At 39.6% G+C, this 15,484-nt stretch overlaps 1 protein-coding gene across 1 annotated transcript in view; it reads right to left on the bottom strand.

The window, feature by feature from the left end:
• The window catches only part of LOC128663366 (ammonium transporter Rh type C-like), a 243,097-nt gene that overhangs the window by 183,590 nt on the left and 44,023 nt on the right, over positions 1-15,484 (bottom strand). The gene's annotated exons all lie outside the window — the stretch shown is intronic.

Raw genomic sequence — 15,484 nt, 5'->3', positions numbered from 1 at the left:
ACAATTTTAAACAACATTCAGATTTACTTCTATTATCTAATTTGCTTCATTCTTTAGATGTTCTTTGTTGATGAAATAGCAGTGCACATGGGTGAGCCAATCACACAAAGCATATATGTGCAGCCACCAATCAGCAGCTCCTGAGCCTATTTAGATATTATTTTCAACAAAGGATATCAAGAGTATGTAGAAAATTAGATAATAAAAGTAAATTGGAAAATTGTTTAAAATTGAATGCTCTGTCTAAATCATGAAAGAAAAAAATGTTGGTTTCATGTCCCTTTAATGTATAATACATAGTTTCACAGTTGACTAAACTCATAACTGCATCTCAAAGCAGTTATAATGAAAAACCAGCACCAAAATGTTTTTGTCATTGCTGCAAAACACTTTCACCTAGATTACGAGTTTTGCTTTACGGTTTTACTGCTGAAAAATTTGTCATTTCAGTGTAAAAACCGTAACACAGCCATTACGAGTCTTGTCGGTATAGCTATACCGCAAGCATTTTAGTCTGTAACGCAACGTCAATCCCACACTCAAAAAAATTTCCGGTATTACAGGTTGTGCGGTGAGGCTAAAATGCTTGCGTTACAGCCTATACCAACACGATCCATTCCGCTATCTGAGACCAGTAGTTATGAGTTTTGTGCAACAAAATTGTTACACAAAACTCATTACTAAAATGTTACAAAGTACACTAACATCCATAAACTACCTATTAAGCCCTATTCCGCCACCCTCCCGCATCGCAAACACTATATTAAAGTTATTAGCCCCTAATCTGCCGCTCCCGACATCGCCACCACTAATAAAAGTTATTAACCCCTATTCTGCCGCTCCCCAATATCACCACCACTAAATAAAGTTATTAACCCCTAAACCTCTGGCCTCCCACATTACCACCACTAAATAAACCTATTAACCCCTAAACCACCAGCCCCCCACATCGCAAATAAATAAATTTAACTATTAACCCCTAAACCTAACAACCCCCTAACTTTAAATTAAAATTACAATATCCCTATCTTAAAATAAATAAAAACTTACCCATGAAATAAAAAAAAACTAAGTTTAAACTATTAATTAACTTAACAATTATTATACTAACATTAGAAAACTACCAATTAAATAAGCTAAATTACACATAAAAAAACACGTAACACTACTAAAACAATTTTAATCTAAAATTACGAAAAATAAAAAATACTAAATTACAAAAAATAACAAACAAAATTATCCAAAATAAAAACAATTACAAAATCTAATAGCCCTATAAAAATAAAAAAGCCCCCCCAAAATAAAAAAACCCTAGCCTACAATAAACTACCAATAGCCCTTACAAGGGCCTTTTGTAAGGCATTTCCCTAAAGAAATCAGCTCTTTTACCAGAAAAAAAATACAAAGACCCCCAACGGTAAAACCCACCACCCAACCAACCCCCCAAAATAAAAAACCTAACTCTAACAAAAACCTAAGCTATCCATTGCCCTTAAAAGGGCATTTAGCTCTTTTAAAAAAGCCCAAACCCTAATCTAAAAAAAACTCCCCCCCAAAAATGTTTAAAAAAAACCTAACATTAACTCCCGACGATCCACTTAGAGTTTCTGATGTCCGGACATCCAGGCAGTGAGAAGTCTTTATCCAGGCGGCGAGGTCTTCATCCAGCCAGGCGGCGTCTTCTATCTTCATCCAGGCGGCATCTTCTATCTTCATCCCGGTGGCGTCTTCTATCTTCATCCCGGCGGCGCCGAGTGGGTCCATCCTTCAAGACATCCGGTGTGGATCGTCCTCTTCATACGGTCGCCGTTGTACACTGAATCTTCAATGCAAGGGAGCCTTTTTTAAAATGCGTCCCTTGCATTCCTATTGGCTGATTTGATTTTTGAAATTCAAATCAGCCCATAGGATGAGAGCTACTGAAATCCTATTGGCTGTTCAAATCAGTCAATAGGATGAGAGCTACTGACATTTTATTGGCTATTTTTTAATATAAAGTTAGGAGGTGATAGGTTTAGGGGTTAATAGTTTAATTTATATTTTTGTGATTTAGGGGATGGCGGTTTAGGGGTTAATAGGTTTATTTAGTGGCGGTGATGTGGGAGGTCTGAGGTTTAGGGGCTAATAACTTTATTTAGTGGTGGCGGTGTCGAGGAGCGCAGAATAGGGGTTAATAGCTTTATTATAGTGTCAGGGATGTTGGGGTGCGTGGGGAATAGGGGTTAATAACTTTATTATAGTAGTGGCGATGTCGGGGAGCGGTGGAATAGGGGTTAATAACTATTATTAGTGGTGGCGATGTCGGGAGCGGCAGATTAGGGATTAATAATTTTATTTAGGTGTTGGCGATGTCGGGGGCGGCAGATTAGGGGTGTTTAGACTAAGGGTTTATGTTAGGGTGTTTAAACGTAACTTTTTTTCCCTATAGACATCAATGGGGTTGCATTACGGCGATCGCCATTACGCACTTCAGGTGTTAGTTTTTCTTTCTAACACCTTCTCCCTATTGATGTTCATGGGGAAAGCATGCACGAGCATGTCAAAGCAGCCCTTGGATTTTGTGCGGTATGGAGCTCATCGCCACCATATCGCACGCACATGGAGGCTTTTTAGAAACTTGTAATGGCAGCGCTGTGGAGGGTGAAATAACACAACTTTTGTTGCGTTAGTTTTGCAAGCTCTATAGTGCAAAACTTGTAATCTAGGTGTCAATTTCTTCTTTTTTTTAGCGCATCTTCAGCTAAGGGCTCGACCAAAAAGCCAGACCTGCATTTTGTCTATTAGGTGAGGGATTTAGCGGGGCCTAGCTCCAGATGTTAGCCTGCTCAAGCTAAAACTTTTTACTTTTAAATTGTAATATGGAAGTAAAAATGGGAACACTATGGATTGCATTTTAGCAATGTCAGTGCACATAGCACCACCATCTTTACACTCAAATTGTAGATTTTAGAAACAACATTATTTCAAGCAGATACCTGATAATTAATTAGCATATTTTGCATATACTACAAGGTAACCGAACCAGATGAAATGGGGACATGGGGAAACTCCAAACCTTAGAAATGGTTCTAAATTCTTTTGAAGTACTCAGGGGTCCATCCGATAAAAATCGTCGCCCGCAAAAGCCGGCGACGCCAATAATTGCGCGGGTTTGGTATCCTATATATGGCGTAAGCTAGAAGTTACGCGCGTACATTTCTGGCGTCGCCCGTAGTTTTTTGGCCCATAGACTGACATACAAAACACGCGCAATTTGCTATCCAATATACGGCGTAAGGACTTACGCGCGCAGATTTTACAAAATCTACTCCATTCTCAGCTCGCCACAAATTGAAGGCGCAGGTACCCTTGCACTGACTTAGAAACCAACGTAACTCTCAGAAGGCCTAACAAATGCATGCCTAACAATATACATAGCAGCAGCTTGTTCACAAATAGTTAACCTCTTAAAAGCATTTATTATTCCTGCCCCTGCAAGTGTGTCAAACCAATCACAAACAGCACAACCTCTCACCTGCAGCCTTAAAACACCTGCAAATGCACACCCTCATTAGCCACCATGTTTCCCTTGCAGTATATTGCATTTAGAGTCAGACAGCGTCGTGGGGCACAAGGGGTGCTTGAACCCCTACAAGCCCCTGTTTTGGATGGTATCCCTGCTGCTGAGGTCCCTGGTCATGGTGCTGTAGCTGTCCCTGCTCCAGCTGCTGCTGCTGCCCTCCCTGCTCCTCCTGCTGTTGTCCCTGTTCCTGGTGCTCCCCATGCTGCTGTTGCTGCAGCTGCCCATAGGCCAGCAGGGCCTATAAGACGAAGGCATCAGCAGAGGGGAAGAGCACCAAGGGTACACAGGGTTAGGGTCACCCTGTTTGGGATGACAGAAGTGGAGGTCAGGGAAAAATATCGCTTGACATCTGCAAGCCTCATTAACCTATATGAGGTGTTGAAGGATGAAATTGACCCTCAAGCGTATAGGAACCGAGCTCTGACTGGTATGCAGAAGCTGTTGTGTGTTGTACACTTCCTGGCAACTGGCTCATACCAGTCAACAGAGGGGCTTGTGTCTGGCCTAGCGCAGTCTACCTTCTCCAGGATTCTAGGGGAGGTTCTGACTGCTCTAGATAACCAGACACAACGATACATTCTTTTCCCCCATACCCCCCAGGAATGGAACCGTCTTAAACAAGGCTTCTATCGACTGGGGGGTATTCCTAATGTCATGGGGGCAATTGATTGCACACATGTGCGTATTGTGGCCCCACATGAGGAGACAATCCTCTATATTAACAGGAAAGGGTTTCACTCATTGAATTGCCAGATGGTCTGCGATACCAATCTGAAATTCTTACATGTGTATGCAGGCTTCCCAGGGAGTGCACATGATTCCTACATCCTGCGCCAGACCTCCTTATTCAATATGTTTGAAAATGGAACACTTTCGGGAGGATGGCTGCTTGGTGAGTACCTTCATTCTGTCTGTATATTTCTAATAAAGGGACACTAAACACATATTGTCATCTCATGTGTCAGATAGAGAATACAATGTTAAACAGCATTACAATTCACTTCTCTTATATCATTTTATTCATTCTTTAAATATCTTTTTTTTTTTAATTTCTAATTCACATATATGAGCCAATCATATGAGGCTTCTATGTGCAGCCACCAATCAGCAGCTATTGAGCATATCTAATATGCTTGTCATCAAAAGTTATCTATAGAATGGAGAAAATGATCTAATCGAAGTTAATTATCAAGCTGCTAACAATTGCAGGTTCTTATTAAATGGACAGTCTAGTATAAATTGCACTTCCATTATTCAGATAGGCCTTTTAATTTTAATTAACTATCCTGATTACTTCCATTAATGTTTTTATTAAATCTATCTTTTATATGTGATTCATGTTGTGTCCCTTTAAAGCACATGATGTACCTGTAGTAATCCAAACACATATGTTACATGACAGGTGACGCAGGGTACGGCTGCAGACCATGGCTATTAACCCCCTTGGTGCACCCCATTACGGAGCCACAACTCAGGTACCAGGAGGCACACATAAGAACAAGGAATGTCATTGAAAGGAGCTTTGGCCTATTAAAAACCAGGTTCAGGTGTCTGGATGTTGCAGGCAGAGCACTACAGTATAACCCCAACAAAGTGTGTTCCATTGTCAATGCTTGCTGTATTCTACACAACATTGCTGTGGACACACGTTTGTTGGGGGACATTGACCCAGAGCAGCAGCAGCAGCTGGTTCCTGTACTTGAGGATGTGGACAGGGGGACACTGAGGGGGAATGAAGTGAGGGATTATGTCATCCGGGAATACTTCACCTGTAAGTTACTTATTCATAAGTACAGTAAACCGTAACATTCACATGTATTATGATGTTTGACAGTACCTCACCAACCATTGCATGTGTATATATCATGTCTTGCAGAATTTAAAAGTTTGGATTTCCACTGCATGTAAGTGAAACTACTACATCCCAACCCCCTTCCCTTAAAGGGACACTATACCCAAACATATTGTTTCATGATTAAGGATAGAGAAGATAATTTGTAAAAACCTTATAATTTAAATCAATTACCTATTTTCATTATTTATTTAGATATACTTTAATGAAGACATAGAAATGCACACAGTGAAGAAATCGCAGGAGGCATCTATATACAGCTACTAATCATCAGCTACCAAGCATATCTCGATATGGTTTTCAGCAAAGAATATCAATAGAATGAAGCAACATAAATAATAGAATGAAATTATAATTTCTTTTTGGAATTATCTTCTCCTTCAAAATCATGAAGTAAAAATATTTGCTTTCATGTCCCTTTAACAACCCTAATTACTGTATATTTATAATTTGTTTCATTCATGTTTAGTTCACTATCATTAAGAATGAGGATAATGGATATTTATACCTTATGTTCACACCTTCTTTAAATACATTATTAGTTATATATACCAACGTGTCAATTTATATTGGATGTGAGAAACCTTGATGTACATCTTAGAAGTTAATATTACTATATGTACCGTTGAGACACAACCATGTGATGTTGTTTATTGAGCAGGAATATGTCATAAACATTATAATAATACCTTTTTGGTCCATTTCAACACAGGTATTATTATATGTTTTACCAATATTACTGTACTAAAACACAACTCACATGGATGTGGATGACAATTAGATAGTAAATAACAGAGGACAAGATTTTCAATGAAATAGAATAATATTTTTTTTTTTTTAGGCCTCTTAGATGAGGGGCCTGGTGTGGGTCTTCTGCCTCTCCTGGGTTGTGTGGATCCAGTAGGAGTGCTGGTCACAGAGGAGATACTTAATGCCATGTCCTGCTGGTGGGTGAAATGCTCCACCAAAGCCCCCAACAGTTGGTTCTGTTCCCTCCATCTTTGGTCACTCTGTATTTGCATGTCCGATATGACTCGCAGCATTTGGTTTTGGTTTTGGACCATAGCTGATACAGATGCTGCCATGTCCCTTTGCAGCTCATTTGATCTCTGTTGCAAACGCTGTTGGCTTCTATGGAACCTGTGTTGTTCCCTCTGCATTCTTTGACACGTTGCCGTTAGAGTCTCACAGGTCAATGTTTGCCTCCTCTGTAGTGAGATATATTCGTCACCCATGGCGGAACTCAATTGATCCATGGGCTCTTCAGCAGCAGGGACAATAGGCACTGTTTCAATTACGTGTTCCTCAGCTGGAGGTGCAGGAACAACAACCTCAGTTGGAGGTGCCGGAACAACAACCTCAGTTGGAGGTGCCGGAACAACAACCTCAGTTGGAGGTGCCGGAACAAAAACAGCAGCTGGAGGTGCAGGAACAACAACCTCAGTTGGAGGTGCCGGAACAAAAACAGCAGCTGGAGGTGCAGGAACAACAACCTCAGTTGGAGGTGCCGGAACAAAAACAGCAGCTGGAGGTGCAGGAACAACAACCTCAGTTGGAGGTGCCGGAACAAAAACAGCAGCTGGAGGTGCAGGAACAACAACGTCAGTTGGAGGTGCCGGAACAAAAACAGCAGCTGGAGGTGCCGGAACAACAACCTCAGCTGGACGTGCAGGAACAGATATCTCAGCTGGAGGTGCAGCCACAGGAATATGAGCTGGAGGTGCAGGGCGATGGATTACAGTTGGTGGAGCCCTTCCAACTGATGATGATGGTCCAGATGTCGGGATGGACCGATAGTCCCAATGGCCGCTGGTGTGCATCCACTCAGCCTGCTGGTATACTCCTGTAGTGCCATGATATTCTTGGGGGGGGGGGTAAATACATCTACCCTTCGGGGCTGGCGGGGCTCCCCCTCCAAGCCAAAGGAATATTCCTCGTGCCAGGGCTCCTGCCAGGTATCCTCCTCTAATGCAGGCGGCATGATATGTGGATTCTCTTTTGAGGCAGTCCAAGCCATGTCATGCCTGGCATACTCCTGCTGTATTATCTGTACCGGTGGTTGAGGTGGACATATAGTTTGAACCGGTGTTGGGGGATTCATGGGCGTAGGCACCCTGGTGACTGGAGGTTCTGTGGAGGAGTCAAATGATGAGAGGGATTAGTACAGTCAGATATCTATCCATGTGGGCATACAATTTACATGCTAGGGCCTATCCACATTCTCATGTCAAACTCTATAACATGCATGTGCACATTGAGATTTGTGATATGAGGGTTTGTAATATGCAAATTATACATGTATGTGTTTCATACAATAGTTCTGTGTACATGTCAGTGATGGAGAAAATGTGTTCTTTAAGTGACACTATGGTTGTGATGACTATGGTGTCCATTTACTGAAAGGTCTACATGTGGCTTGTGGCCTGTGTTACTCTGAGACATGTTAGTATTTCACTATTCTACCTCATATCATGATTTTCAATGTGTTAAGTAGCATTAAATGGACATGCAAACCATATTTATTATTTCATGATTCAGCTAGCCAAGCATGGAATTTTAAAAAACTTGTAATTTACTTCCAGTAGCTAATATGCTTCATTATCTTGATATTCTTAGCTGAAATGCATTTCTAGATAGGCTCAGAAGCTGCTGATTGGTGGCTGTACATCAATGCCTCGTGTGATTGCCTCACCCATGTGCATTGATATTTAATAAACTAAGATTATCAAAATAATAATTAAAAATAGATAATGGAAGTAAATTTTGATGTTGTTTAAAACTGTATTCTCTATCTGAATAATGAAATAAATTCTTTGTGTTTCATGTCCCTTTAATGTGAAATCTCATTGTATATTTAGTTGTTAGTAATCAAAATACCATGATCCTCATTGTGTACATGAATGTGTGACAATATAGGATGTTATAACTCAAATACATATAATACTAGTGTGTGGGATGTTACTCACCAGCATGCTGTGCTGATGTTGCAGTCCCTGAGTCACGAGCCCCTGGAAGTCCACGGACTGCTGTGAGGCTCAGGGACCTACGAATGAGCTTCTGCCACTCATTGTATTCGGCCTCATAGTGAGGCCCACCTCCTGTTGCCCTCTGGGAGATTGCTTTCTGGCCTATCCTCTCCTTGACTCTCCTCTTGCAATCATTCCACCTCTTCTTTAGGCCGTCCACATTCCTCCTCTGTTGGGACACACCATTGACGGCCTCCACCACCTTCTGCCAAGCATCTTTACGCCTACGGGCAACTCCTTTGCCCTTCTCTTGTCCAAAGAGGGCATTATGGTTCTCCAGGACAGCCTGGACTAGAGCGAGGTTTTCGGCAAAACTGAAATTCGGACACCTCATACGCTCCTCGTCCTGGACTGCCTGGCTCCCTCCCTGGGATGTCCCTGGTGTGGGTTCCTCCCTATCCTCTCCCTCCTCCCCCCTTCTATCCCCATGTGCACCCTCTATCCCTCTTCTCAGTGTGCCTGGCCTTGGGGCAACCCCACTCCCATCCTCCCTTCTGGCTCTCCCTCTCCCCACTCCGCTCACTCCCTGACGGGGACCCTGCTGCTCCTCCTGTACATAATCCTCTCCCTGCGACTCCCCTTCCCTCCTCCCCCCAGCCCTATCTCTCCCTGACATCCTCACACTACACACACTCACACACTCACACTCACTCCCACTTCAATCACACACAATCACAACCAGACACTCAGCCTTTCAAACTGTAAAAGATAAATAAAAAGTGTTGGGTGTTATCAAAAAAAAGTGTTGTGTATTTTGTATATGTGTGTATGCAAAATGTGTGCAATATGAAAAAAAGTGTAAGTAAATGTACTGGCTTAACAATCCGACCTAACTAACTTGATGAAATGCTCCTTTCTCACTACTCTTACCACTAATCTCTATACTCGCTGTAGTGTGCTGTAGCTACAAGAACCAACCAAACACACTAAAGAAATGGCGGCTGCGCAGGTGTTTAAGTATGATTTTTGAATCTCGTCATTACGTGGCGCATCTCTTAGAACTGGCGTTATTTTTTACGAGTCGTAGGCTAATTTGCATAAAACTACACTTTATTGAGACTTTACGTGAACAAAATACAGGCGCAAGTACTTGCGACGACTAAAAGGTGTATTTGCGCACATTTTGCCTGCTCGTCGGTTTTTCTGACTTACGCCAGTTTAGCATCTGACGGCGGTGAATATTGGATAGCTCGAGTTGCGAGCTGAAACTGCAGGCGACGCGGGTTACCTCGCTTGCGCCGAAAACTACGATCTATATCGGATCGCGCCCCAGGTTTCAAGACAACTTTTCATATTTTGCTTGCGTTTAGTGAAATTGTACTAAAAAGGGCCAATCTCAAAATAATATGTACACCAATTTTTTTTTTTATTTGCTCGTTTATATTTTTTAATAAATACAAATATATTGGAAACTCTTATAAACATTTGTATTTGCACAATATTTTCCTTTTAAAGGAACCCTAATTTATTATTGTTTAAAAAGATAGATAATCCCTTTATTACCCAGTTTTGCATAACCAACTCGGTTATATTAATACACTTTTACCTCTGTGATTACTTTGTATCTAAGCCTCTTTTGACAGTCCCTGATCACATGCTTATTTATTTATTATCTATTGACTTGCATTTTAGCCAATAAGTGCAGTGTCAGCCACAACTTCACGGGAGAGAGCACAATGTTATCTATATGGTTCACAGAAACTAGTAGTCCCCTGTTGTGAAAAGCTAATAAAAAAGCATGTGATAAGAGGCTGTCTATAGTGGTTTAGAAACAGGCAGAAAGATAGAGGTTTAAATGTTATAAAGTATATGAATATAACAATGATTGTTATGCAAAACTGGGGGATGGGTAATAAAGGCGCAATCTATCTTTTTAAAAAAAGAACAATTTTGGTTTTAACTGTCCCTTTAAGTGATATTTTCTAATGTGAGATCAAATGCTATTGTTTCACAAATATTGGCCAACATATCTTGAGCAGGTTAACAATTGTACACCAATTAAGGATTATTGCATTAAGAATTTCCTTAATGTTCCAGCAACGTGAGAAATAGTTAACTCGATAATTGAAAGTTCTTCAAGTAGCTCTCCATAATCCTTAAATGTACTCATGCAAAATATTGCCTACAAAGGTTAACTGAAGGTGATCTCAAATCCTTATTCTATTTGGAGTTTATGTCTGATAGTGATCAAGCACATTCGTGTTAAGTGAAACAGTTATTTATTAAATCATTAAAACAATCAACAAATAGTGACCCTGTTTAAAGGTAGAAACAACATCTGTAAAAATGAAAACTGTCATTAGAAAAAAATAGATACAATACCTGCAATACAAAAACTCTATTATTTCCATTATTCAGTATTTCCATAATTATACAATGTTTAAAGGGACAGTCTACAGAATTGTTATTGTTTTAAAAGATAGATAATACCTTTATTCCCCATTCCCCAGTTTTGCATAACCAACACAGTTATATTATTATACTTTTAACCTATGTGATTATCTTGTATCTAAGCCTCTGCAAACTGCCCCTTTATTTCAGTTCTTTTCACAGACTTGCAGTTTAGCCAATCAGTGCCTGCTCCCAGATAACTTCACGTGCACGAGCACAGTGTTATCTTTATGAAACACTGAAGAACTAACACCCTCTAGTGGTAAAAAACTGTTAAAATGCATTCTGAAAAGAGGTGGCCTTCAAGGTCTAGGAAATTAGCATATGAACCTCCTCGGTTAAGCTTTCAACTAAGAATACCAAGAGAACAAAGCAAAATTGGTGATAAAAGTAAATTGGAAAATTGTTTAAAATTACATGCCCTATCTGAAACATGAAAGTTTATTTTGGCCTAGACTGTCCCTTTAAATTGTGAAATTTTGAGTTTTAATTGGGGTTTTAAATTTTTTGTCTTAGGTCACAAATTTAGATAATGGGCCAGATTACAAGTGGAGTGCTAATGCTCCTACTCGAGCGTTAATTGCTCTAGAAGTAAGCTTTTTTGCTCTTGTGGGGTTGCGCTCATATTATGAGTTGAAAGTAAATTGTTTTCGCTTGTGCGCTAACCCGACGTGCACAATAACCCGATCTTACAATATTGTGTGTGCGTATAACTATTCTTCCATAGAAGTGGGGAAAAAAACCTAACACCCCACTCTCGCGCAAACCCGATCACATATTCTCATGTGCACTGACCCGACATGAAACTATGAATATTTCACAATCCAATGTTCTTCATATACAAGAATATCTTCTATTTATTCATAAATAAATATTTCAACATACAGTATATATGATGTTTTTTGTTAAATATATACCGTTATATATATATATATATATATTATTAGATGATAATATATAGGTATAGATATATACAGATATATATATATATATATATATATATATATATATATATATATATATATATATATATATATATATATAGGAATAGTTATTTAGAAATAGTAAGAACATATTCTGCTATGTACAGAACATTTTAATGTGAAATATTTTCACTAAGGGCCAGATTACAAGTGGTGGAGCATGGCATGAGTACCGCAGTGATTTGTAAAAAATACAGTACGGTGCAAAAGGCCACCATTAGATATGTAGTTTTAGCAATGGTATAATGATCATATATAAATATTTCTCAGTCTCTTTATTAGAACACAACCAGAAGATACATGATATTTGTATGCAGTATTAAAAAACAGAAAAAAAACTGTAAAAACAGCTTCTATAGGCTAAAGTGGCAAGTATTTAGTGTGACGTCCTCTTACACTTGAGCAATAGCAGGAACCTGGCTCTCGTAAACCTAAATGGAATGGAACCCTAATTAATGTCATTGCTAACACCTGTATTTGTCCTACTATTTTATGTCAAAATGGCTGCTGTGAAAAAGGTCTATTTTACCATGTTTGTGTTTGAGAATTACATACACGTGGTATGGTTTCAATTCATTTGAAGCTTGCTAATAAGACCAACTTTCAATCACATCATTCCATTCAAAATGCCAAAGATCACAGAACTTGACAAACATAAAATGATACATTTTCTTCAGCAAGGTCACTCTTAAAGGGAAATCAGCAAACAAACTGGATACTCAAGATGGTATTCAAGTTGTTATAAAGAAATTTGAAGAATCAGGAGAGGCCAAGAACTTTCAGAATCTGATGAGAAGTTTCTCATAGTTTCTTCTTTGAGAGACCATAAGAAGTCCATCAAGGACCTGGATCAGCATCTGGCAGCTTCATCAGGATACCAAGTTGACCCTTCTACAGTCCGAAGATGCTTGATAACGAATGGTCTTTGTGGAAGGGTAGCAGCCAATAAACCCCTTTTTTGGAAGGGAAACAGAGTGAAAATGCTAAGATATGCTAAAGCTCACAAAGATTGGAATGAAGATCAGTGGAAAAGAGTATTATGGATTGACGAATCCAAGTTTGAAATGTTTGGGTCCAAGTTAAGATGGAAGGATGAGTGCTTGCTGCCTTCCATGAAACATGGTGAAGGGTCTGTCCTAGTTTGGGGCTGCATTTCTGCCAGTTTTGGCGATATTGTCAGAACTGATGGGCTCATAAATGCTGAAAAGTACAGACAGGTTTTAATTCAGCATGCCATGATCCCAAACACACTACTTATGCAGTCAAATCATATTTGGAGAGAAAAACAGCTGATAAAACACTGACAGTCATGGACTGGCCTTCACAGAGTCCAGACCTGAATATTATAGAGGCAGCATGAGATCACCTGGACAGAGAAAGAAATAAAAGACAACCTAAATTTAAAGAAGTGCTGAAAGAAGCCTGGTATAATATACCAGAAGATTACTTTGTGCCAAGGGAGGTCACACTAAGGGCCCCATGTATTAAAAGGCAGACGGACAGCTTCTCAACTTGTGAAGCTGTCCGCCCGCCTTCGCTGCATGCGGGTAGCGGATCTGTTGATCCACTGGCCCGTATGTGACATTACACACTCCGATGAGTGTGTAATGCCCACCCCTTCATTTGCGTGACCAATCGCACGAGTGAAGGAACTGTCAATCATCAAGAGCGAGCAAGCTCTCTGTGATTTCTCTCTGCCACCTCTAATGACCGCTGCTTCTTACATTGCAGGAAGCAGGCTCGCATATGCGAACCTGCCCCGCAAGGGTTCCGGAGCAGCTCTCGCTGCTTCCTACATGGAGCCCTAAATAATGACTTTTGCCTGAAGAAGACATTTTTTTCTGAAAATTTAGTTTTTTTATATTTTGTGTACATGTTTCCTGTATTTTCTGTTTGTATCTTAATAAAGAGACTGGAAAATAAACAGGGATGGTCATTAAAACTTTGCTAAACAACAAATCCAATAGTGGCCTAAGACTTTTGTACAGTACTGCATATGTATATACACATATTAACACATAAATATATATGTATATAAGAATAGAAGAGTGTCTCTCTCTGCATTGGGTAGTGGTGGTACCAATCGTTGGTGGTGTGGGAGGGTTAGGAGGGAGGTGGGTGGGCGGCCCATCACTGGAGGGGGGGGCGGGTGGGACCGCTACACTGCAGCAAAAAATAAATACTGAAAGTGGGAGGGAGAAGGAGGGAGAAGGGGGTAATAGAGGGGAAGGGGGAGGTGGGGTAAATGACGGGGGGCATTTACACTACAGAATTATTTTTTTTAATAAATAAAAAGAAAAATTAATAGAAAACTGGGTACTGGCAGACAGCTGTCAGTACCTAAGATGGCAAAAACTAGTTAGAGGGGTAGGGCTAGAGAGCTTTTTGGGAGGGATCAGGGAGGTGGTAAGGTAAGAGGATACTCATACACTGAAGAAAATAATAGTAATAATAAAAAAGGACTAAAACTGCATACTGACAGACTATCTACCAGTACCTAAGAGGGTGACCAGTGGGGGTTGAGGAGGGGAAGATAGCTGTTTGAGAGAGATCGTGTAGGAATCAGGGGGTGGGAAGTGTCAGGTGGAAGGGTCATCTCTACACTAAAGCTAAAATTAACCTTACAAGCTACCTGATTAACCCCTTCACTGCTGGGAATAATAAGAGCTGCAATTAGGGGCCTTCTAATTACCAAAAAGCACATGTCTGCTATTTCTGAACAAAGGGGATCCCAGAGAAGCTTTTACAAACATTTGTGCCATAATTGTACAAGCGGTATGTAAATAATTCCAGTGAGAAACCTAAAGTTTGGGAAAAAGTTAACTATTTTTTTATTTGTTCAACTTTGGCGGTGAAATGGTGGCATGAAATATACCAAAATGGGCCTAGATCAATACTTTGGGTTGTCTACTAAAAAAAAAATGTGATGGCAAAAATGTTAAAATACTCTGGTCTTTTGGGAAAGTTTTAGTCTGAGAAAGTACAGGTAAGGGGAGCTGAGATAGACCTTGGTTATATGCACTATGCAATAATTGAATATTGGAGAATTCAGTCCTTAGGTTTAAATTATGTAGAATGTGATGACATAAGTGATGCCGTGTTAGTTATTAGTAGTATAAATAGTGTATATATAAATATATGAATATATAAATATAGCCTAATGTGCTGTTTTCTGATGTGGCTTTGCACTGATAGTACTAAATAATGTATGTTAAAATGATATAATATATATATATATAAAAATATAATATATATATAAAAAGGATATATAGTTGATTTATATAAAAGAAGTTGTGTTTATTGACAGAAACAAAAATTGATAAACAGTGAAAAAACTGATTAAAATTGGTATAGAGCTCTTATACCTTCTAAAACAATCAAATGACAGAATATATAAAAATTTACAGAACAAACATCCCATCAAATTAGATGGGCTGCCTTAAAAGCGTTTGTTCGAGGCTTCTGCATAGCCACATTGACAGCTCAGAGGAAAAAATGGGGTGCCCCTCTAGGAAAATTAGTATGTGATCTTAGAATAAAAGAAAAAGTAAACAAGCAAGCTCCCTCTACTGACTTGTCGACTGATATTTTATTTCTAAAAGACCAAATTAAGGCCTTGGAATTAGAAAGTATTAAAAAGGCAATTTCAAAGTTCAAACTCACTATGTAC

The sequence above is a fragment of the Bombina bombina genome, chromosome 6 (assembly GCF_027579735.1).
Source record: "Bombina bombina isolate aBomBom1 chromosome 6, aBomBom1.pri, whole genome shotgun sequence".
Taxonomy (NCBI): domain Eukaryota; kingdom Metazoa; phylum Chordata; class Amphibia; order Anura; family Bombinatoridae; genus Bombina; species Bombina bombina.
The sequence above is the reverse complement of the archived record's forward strand: the minus strand, read 5'-3'. Positions and strand labels throughout refer to the sequence as shown.